At 44.8% G+C, this 8,884-nt stretch overlaps 1 pseudogene; it reads right to left on the bottom strand.

Annotated features, from left to right (window-relative positions):
- Window positions 1–2,367: 2,367 nt before the first annotated feature.
- On the bottom strand, window positions 2,368–3,258 carry LOC144826877 (GTPase IMAP family member 9 pseudogene; annotated as a pseudogene).
- Window positions 3,259–8,884: the final 5,626 nt, after the last annotated feature.

Raw genomic sequence — 8,884 nt, 5'->3', positions numbered from 1 at the left:
ACTCTTCATTGTTCCCCTTCTCGGCGGCGTCTACTGACCACAGGGCGCCATCTTGTACCCCCTGTTGTTGCTTTCAGTGCTGGGTGTCGGGGTTGATTACTTCCTGATGCGGCTGTTTTTCCTCTACTCTCTTCCGTTTTCTTGTTGCCTTGATCTTCCCCTTCCGTTTTTTAACTTTGGGAACGGGATCCGTCTGGTTAGGCTGGTTTGTTTTCCCTCAGGGACGCGGAGCTGACGGACCTAGACGACCGTCCTCATTCCTGCAGCCTGTGCAGTGCCCCGGGGGCTGAGGAGAAACACTCCAGGAGCTGACTGTGGGGCAGACTGGTTGTAAAAAACTGAGTTGTAGAAAGGCATAGTTGTAGAATTAAGGGGTTTCATTTATATTTTTTTAATCTCTGTTTCTATGAAGCTTTTATTTTAAAATTTTGAGTTAATGGAGAAGAAAGAACATTATCAGAAATGCTTAACATGACCGGTGAGCACTAATCCCAAATTCGTATACCGCCAGACAAATGCTCTGTGCTGGAATCTTGGGCTGGTTTTCTTCTGTTTTCTTGAAAATTAGCCTTTTCTTAAAAAATATTAACTTCTAGTCTGTGAGTAGATATGTTTATGCTTTTTTTCAGTAGTGCTATCCAGGTCAATAGGCAGCATAGCGCCATACAGGGTCTAAGCTGTGACATGACAGTTATACAGTAAACCCTTACTTGATCTCTCTGGTCACTTCCTTTTAAGACCCTTTCTCTCTCAGGTTCCTCTTCTCCATCTGTTACCTCCTGTCTCTCCTCCCTTTGCATTTGAGTCTGCCTCTCTCACTCCCCATGTGCCTTCTCTCAGTTCCCTCACCCAATGCTATTTATATGCCCCTCTACCTTTTTTCTCTTCCCAACCTTCTGTCACCCTAAGCATCTTTCTGTTTGTTGCGCCTTTCTCTGCCCCATTTTATTCTGTTATCCTCTTTTCACTTTTCAATGACTGTTCTTTCTCCTTCTCAGCTGGCAGACTGTCGCTTGCTTTCCTGTTCTCTCCTTGGGGCCAAATTCACAGAACTAACTTAAGACAAAATCCTAAACTTACTACATTTGGTATTCACAGAAGGCATTTAGTAGAAGTAAAGTTAGGTTTTTGTCTTAAGTTTGACTTAAAACAAACTTAAGACAGACTTAAGATAAACTTAAGACCGACTTAAGACAGATTTAAGACAGATTTAAGACAAAATTAAGACAAAATCCTAACTTAAGTCTGTCTTAAGTCTGTCCTAAATATCTGTCTTAAGTTTGTTTTAACTCAAAGTTATGGCAAAATCCTAACTTTAAAACTAGTAAATGCCTTCTGTGAATACCAAAAGTAGTAAGTTTAGGATTTTGTCTTAAGTTACTTCTGTGAATCGGGCCCAATGTTCACTCTCACTGTTCCTGATTTCTGTCTCTTCATCTCTGTTTATATCCCTCCACTCTTCTTGCATCAATTCTCTCCCTGTTTCACCCACTCTTTTAGCGCTACTCAGTGGTGTAACAAAACTCGAAGGGCCCCTTTGCAAAGTACAACAAGGGGCCCTCCCACTGGCAGATCACCTACCACTATGGTCCCAGATCTAGTCCAAGTACTGAGGGGGCCCTCTGGATCTTGGGGTCCCCCCCCCACGCTGCTGGAGTTGTGGGGCTAGTAATACTGCCACGGAATTCTCCATGTAAAGCAACACAGGGGTCCTTCTGGCACTATCATTCATGGTACGGGGTAGATTTTTGAAAACTGCCCCTTATGTAGGATGTGAAATTCCACTGAGGGTGCATATGTTTGCTAGTTTTTTTATCATTTATTTTGTCCAACTACGTGTGAATGTTTGCTCAATGCTCCAATGTGTAATGTAAACCAAACAACATAAACCTGATTTGGCTTGTACTTTATGACCTGTTTATAACTGTGCAATGTCCTCGGGTGTGTGCATAATAATGACATTTTGTCTTTAATTTTGTCCTGAATCTTCACTGTCACCATCCAGAATGTTTGTGTTTGCCAGGTGATCACTCTAGGTCGAACTTAAGAAACCAGAAGTCAAGAACGTACCATAGAGTTTGCCTGAGGAGGTCATGATGGAAATTGTGGGATAAAGTTGATGTTCTGTAGCAACCGGAAGGAGGAGTGAGAATATAGTAAAGAAACGTCTATGAAATCTATTGACATAAGCTGCAGGGTCGATTCATAGACGTCTTCAGATGACTATCCAGCAGGAATACAGCACATCACCCCTCAGCCACCAAATGTGAAAAACACATTTTAGTTTAAACACATCTGTTTTATTGATTATACAACCACAAAGGGGAGGAGGAATCAGAGACAAAGCAAGAAAATAGCAACTTTTTTTTAAAAAAAAACAACCACTCTGTGAAGTTTGCGCAGAAAGCTCTCCCCCTCTCTATTTATGCGCTCTAATATGGCTGTATCCACCCTCTGGGGGACAGTTTTTAGTTCTGCGTTAATTAGTTCTTCTTCTTGTTTCCTCGATTCTTGAAGAATCTCCCTCAGCTGCTGTGGCGTTATCTGCCCTTGGTTTGCACCCTTCACCCGTTTGATAGATTCCGGTACTATTTCTTTTACTTTTATTGACACCTGTTTTAGGATCTCGTCAACAACCTGGGTCTGTATTCTCTTGAACGCCTTCTCCGCCTCCTCATACATTGCTTCCGTGTAGTGCTGGCCTCCATTCGCTGCCACCATCATATCGATCATGTCGATGAGTTCCCTCCTTTGCGCCTCCATTTCTGCTCCAGTTGCCTTGTTGTTGAAAGCGATATACCGGTCTCCGCATTCCTTCATCAGCTCTTTAAGTTTACCCACTGCCTCCGCGACAAACTGTTGTATCGTTCGATCTCCCAGGTCGTCTTTCCGGGTGAAGAGAACGACAGTGAACTTATTTGCTTCTTTCCCGAAGAGGTCTTGGATAATCCTGACTGCGTTTTCTTCTTCTTCGGTGAACCTCCCGGCCTGGAGCACCAGGATGATGGCGTGGGGCCCCGGGGAGTTCAGGACGGCGCAGCCCGCGATCTTCATAATGACCTCGAAGTTAGAGATCTTGGTATCAAAAAACCCCGGCGAGTCCACCACCTCCAGGCGCCGGCCATCATATTCACACGTCTTCTTCTGGCATTCTGTGGTCACTGAGTTTGGGCAAACTCTGGACACAAATTCATTGTCTCCCAGGATGGCGTTTCCGGTGCCACTCTTACCACATCCGGTTTTACCAATGAGGACCATCCTCATGGAGGGGCCTAGAAAATACAAATACAAGAGTGAGATAAGGCAGCCCTGTTCACATTAGAATGATCACATATGTGAATGAGTGGCGCAGGCTGCAGCAGCACAGAACACCCACACACACCATGGTTTATCCATGAAAGCAGAAAGCAGGAGGGGGGGTACAAGGCTGGGAACTCACTGGACCATTTGTACACAGTGAACACTCTTAATGCTGCACCATTTGGAGCTCATTTCAGGACAATATTCGTATTTCCTGCAGCAAATCACACGACAAGAGATGGCTCCCCCCACCAAGTGTAGAACCGACAAGAGACAAGTATTTACAAGGAGCGCTGCACATTCATTTGGTATTCTAACTTGCCCAAAGTTGTCCGTTTCAGTTTCAAAATGCTTTATTCCGTATATATACATAATTATATAGCAGACAAAGCATAAACCATAACAATACATATAAAGAATATGAAAAAAAAATTGTAATAAAAATAAGCATTGAGAAATCTACACCTAGGTATATGACAATTTTTTCAGGATCGAGTAAACAGTCATGAAGTATGTACAGGTAATACAGTACTCTCAAAGTGCAAAACGCACCCAGTAAAGTGCAATTTCCTTTATAAAACATGTGTAAACTCGCGATGGTAAAGTGACGCATGCTGATAGCTAAAAAACACGTTCGTACAATTTCATTTATATCACATGTGCAAAACTTGCAATAGTAAAGTGGCACATGCTAGTACTCTGGCTAAAATAGATACTCATCTCTCCAACTGAAAGTGACATGTGTTGGTTCTTAGTGCTACATGCTCATATAATAATTGATTTTCTTGCAGACATATATCTTAAAATATATGTAGCTACACAGAAACATACATCCAAACTTCTCAATTCAAATATTATCTTCATCGCAGTCTTGGTAGATCGTACCTTATATTTTAAAAAGATGGGTTTTAAATTTAATTTCCTTAAAAAATATAACATTTACAAAACAGCATAAAATGACAACAGCTCTGCTTAGATATACCGTCACAAGGGCATGGAGAGGTACTGTTCCGTTTAATATGAGGGAATGCCACAAGGTGCTGCACAGTGCCTAATCTTAAACGTGTTACTACAAAGCGGTGTGAGTTTCTTGTAACTTCTGTTAGATAGGGCTGAAAGCCTTTGCTTACGTTGTGCTCCTGATGAAAGGTAAAGGTACATTGTTTCTCACATTCAGCAGCCCTGGCATTCCTTGTGTGTTCCAGGAAGGATTCCTTAAGCTCTTTTTTGGATATAGAGGCGCCCTGTTCTATTTCCTGGAAAGGCTCTCGTCGAAGAGTAACTTGTACCAATGTTGAATGTGTCTGAGCCATGGGATATGTAGACAGTAGTCAAGCTTTAGACAGTCATTAATTACATTCTGGGTAAATTTAGTTTCGGTTTTAGACCAAATAGACCGCCATAATGCCAGAGGACACAGGGCTGTTAAATCCTTAATATAATTTAAGCCCACTTCCCTGTGGATTATTTTAGTAGAAGCTGAGGCAGGGGCACACAGCAAGCGTTTCAGGAATACATTTTCTTCATGTTGGATTAGCTTGCCGCTGTAAGTGTGATGACCCCATACTCCCGCCCCATATAATGCAGATGACAAACACCTTGTATTATAAATTGACACCATATCCTTAATTCTGTGGCTCCCCAATTTGGTGGCAAATCTAAAAACGCTGTTAGTATTCCTAACCATTTTAAGTCGTATACTCTCCTGTTCATTGGCCCACCTTCCATCTCCAGAGAATGTAATGCCAAGTTAACAGAACTCTTTAACAGTTTCTAATCTTACATCATCTAGATAGAAAGTCCTAGTTTGCTTGGTCTTCTTCCCACATGACATTACAAAAGTTTTTTCTTTGTTAATTAACAGTTTCCTACTGTCTATAAACATCTGGAATTTGTCAATGAGGCGTTGGAGACCGTTTTGAGTGCGTGATAGGAGGACCGCATCATCTGCGTACAGCAATATTGGGATGAGATTATCATCAACCAGGGGGGCATCCGCTGGGGTCATTGTAAGAATTGCATCAATTTGATCAATAAATAAATAAAATAAAAGGGGTGCTAAAACGCAGCCTTGCCTAATGCCTCTGTTGACCTTAAAAAAGGGAGTGCATTCACCGGCAGGACCAAAGCGCACTTTACTGGACAGTCTTTCATAAAGTCTTGCCAGGAAATGTATAATCTCCTTTGGCGCCCCCATTTCCAATAAAATAGGCCAAAAAAGTGAATGTTCAACTTATTCTAAGGCAAAACTTAAATCGGCAAAGGATAAAAATAAATTACCTTCTTTAACCGTGGTATATTTATTAATAATAAGGTCGAGGTTTATACACTGCTCCATCGTTCCCATCCCCCTTTTGATCCCGTACTGTACAGGCGATAAGATTTTGTTTTCCTCTGCTCATGTTTCTAGTCTATCTAGGAGGATTCTGCTCAGGACTTTAATCGACGAGTCCAGGAGGGAGATGGGACGGTAATTGTGTGACTCTGACCTAGAACTTTTTTAAAAAGGGGGACAATGATAGATTGGCCCCAGGTCAATGGAAGGTTATCTTCAATAGCAGCATTAAAAAAACCTGTTAAGATGGGTGCCCATAAGTTCATCTCATGCTTGTATAAATCCACTGATTCAGAAAAGGGGGTGGTGATGAACAGAGTGTCTGAATTAAGCAGACCACTCTTACCCAGTCCAAAGATCAGGGCTTGATCCATCACCGTTATTTAGCTCACTGCAACATCCCAGCTCAGAACCTGGCTATATGCAAATTAGTCTGTCCCTGGCCCAGTGCATCATGGGAACAGGGCAGACCAAACTACCAAGCCAATTCTTCACCAGAAAGGAGACAAGCTTCCGGGGACCGGTTTCTGGCATTTCAGCCGTCGTCGGCCCGGCTTGCTTGAATCCTGATGGTGCAGTGAGCAAGGGACTCATGTCTGAGTATACCCTGCCACACCTATAGTGGCCAAAAACGATTCAGAAAAGGGGGTGGTGATGAACAGAGTGTCTGAATTAAGCAGACCACTCTTACCCAGTCCAAAGATCAGGGCTTGATCCATCACCATTATTTAGCTCACTGCACCATCCCAGCTCAGAACCTGACTATATGCAAATTAGTCTGTCCCTGGCCCAGTGCATCATGGGAACAGGGCAGACCAAACTACCAAGCCAATTCTTCACCAGAAAGGACACAAGCTTCCGGGGACCGGTTTCTGGCATTTCAGCCGTCGTCGGCCCGGCTTGCTTGAATCCTGATGGTGCAGTGAGCAAGGGACTCATGTCTGAGTATACCCTGCCACACCTATAGTGGCCAAAAACGATTCAGAAAAGGGGGTGGTGATGAACAGAGTGTCTGAATTAAGCAGACCACTCTTACCCCGTCCAAAGATCAGGGCTTGATCCATCACCGTTATTTAGCTCACTGCACCATCCCAGCTCAGAACCTGGCTATATGCAAATTAGTCTTTCCCTGGCCCAGTGCATCATGGGAACAGGGCAGACCAAACTACCAAGTCAATTCTTCACCAGAAAGGAGACAAGCTTCCGGGGACCGGTTTCTGGCATTTCAGACGTTGTCGGCCTGGCTTGCTTGAATCCTGATGGTGCAGTGAGCAAGGGACTCATGTCTGAGTATACCCTGCCACACCTATAGTGGCCAAAAACGATTCAGAAAAGGGGGTGGTGATGAACAGAGTGTCTGAATTAAGCAGACCACTCTTACCCAGTCCAAAGATCAGGGCTTGATCCATCACCGTTATTTAGCTCACTGCACCATCCCAGCTCAGAACCTGGCTATATGCAAATTAGTCTGTCCCTGGCCCAGTGCATCATGGGAACAGTGCAGACCAAACTATCAAGCCAATTCTTCACCAGAAAGGAGACAAGCTTCCGGGGACCGGTTTCTGGCATTTCAGCCGTCGTCGGCCCGGCTTGCTTGAATCCTGATGGTGCAGTGAGCAAGGGACTCATGTCTGAGTATACCCTGCCACACCTATAGTGGCCAAAAACGATTCAGAAAAGGGGGTGGTGATGAACAGAGTGTCTGAATTAAGCAGACCACTCTTACCCCGTCCAAAGATCAGGGCTTGATCAATCACCGTTATTTAGCTCACTGCACCATCCCAGCTCAGAACCTGGCTATATGCAAATTAGTCTTTCCCTGGCCCAGTGCATCATGGGAACAGGGCAGACCAAACTACCAAGCCAATTCTTCACCAGAAAGGAGACAAGCTTCCGGGGACCGGTTTCTGGAATTTCAGACGTTGTCGGCCTGGCTTGCTTGAATCCTGATGGTGCAGTGAGCAAGGGACTCATGTCTGAGTATACCCTGCCACACCTATAGTGGCCAAAAACGATTCAGAAAAGGGGGTGGTGATGAACAGAGTGTCTGAATTAAGCAGACCACTCTTACCCAGTCCAAAGATCAGGGCTTGATCCATCACCGTTATTTAGCTCACTGCACCATCCCAGCTCAGAACCTGGCTATATGCAAATTAGTCTGTCCCTGGCCCAGTGCATCATGGGAACAGTGCAGACCAAACTACCAAGCCAATTCTTCACCAGAAAGGAGACAAGCTTCCGGGGACCGGTTTCTGGCATTTCAGCCGTCGTTGGCCCGGCTTGCTTGAATTCTGATGGTGCAGTGAGCAAGGGACTCATGTCTGAGTATACCCTGCCACACCTATAGTGGCCAAAAACGATTCAGAAAAGGGGGTGGTGATGAACAGAGTGTCTGAATTAAGCAGACCACTCTTACCCAGTCCAAAGATCAGGGCTTGATCCATCACCGTTATTTAGCTCACTGCACCATCCCTGCTCAGAACCTGGCTATATGCAAATTAGTCTGTCCCTGGCCCAGTGCATCATGGGAACAGGGCAGACCAAACTACCAAGCCAATTCTTCACCAGAAAGGAGACAAGCTTCCGGGGACCGGTTTCTGGCATTTCAGCCGTTGTCGGCCCGGCTTGCTTGAATCCTGATGGTGCAGTGAGCAAGGGACTCATGTCTGAGTATACCCTGCCACACCTATAGTGGCCAAAAACGATTCAGAAAAGGGGGTGGTGATGAACAGAGTGTCTGAATTAAGCAGACCACTCTTACCCAGTCCAAAGATCAGGGCTTGATCCATCACCGTTATTTAGCTCACTGCACCATCCCAGCTCAGAACCTGGCTATATGCAAATTAGTCTGTCCCTGGCCCAGTGCATCATGGGAACAGGGCAGACCAAACTACCAAGCCAATTCTTCACCAGAAAGGACACAAGCTTCCGGGGACCGGTTTCTGGCATTTCAGCCATCGTCGGCCCAGCTTGCTTGAATCCTGATGGTGCAGTGAGCAAGGGACTCATGTCTGAGTATACCCTGCCACACCTATAGTGGCTAAAAAGAATTCAGAAAAGGGGGTGGTGATGAACAGAGTGTCTGAATTAAGTAGACCACTCTTACCCAGTCCAAAGATCAGGGCTTGATCCATCACCGTTATTTAGCTCAGTGCACCATCCCAGCTCAGAACCTGGCTATATGCAAATTAGTCTGTCCATGGCCCAGTGCATCATGGGAACAGGGCAGACCAAACTACCAAGCCAATT

This window comes from Lissotriton helveticus, chromosome 4_1, assembly GCF_964261635.1.
Source record: "Lissotriton helveticus chromosome 4_1, aLisHel1.1, whole genome shotgun sequence".
In the NCBI taxonomy this organism is placed as follows: Eukaryota; Metazoa; Chordata; class Amphibia; order Caudata; family Salamandridae; genus Lissotriton; species Lissotriton helveticus.
The sequence above is the reverse complement of the archived record's forward strand: the minus strand, read 5'-3'. Positions and strand labels throughout refer to the sequence as shown.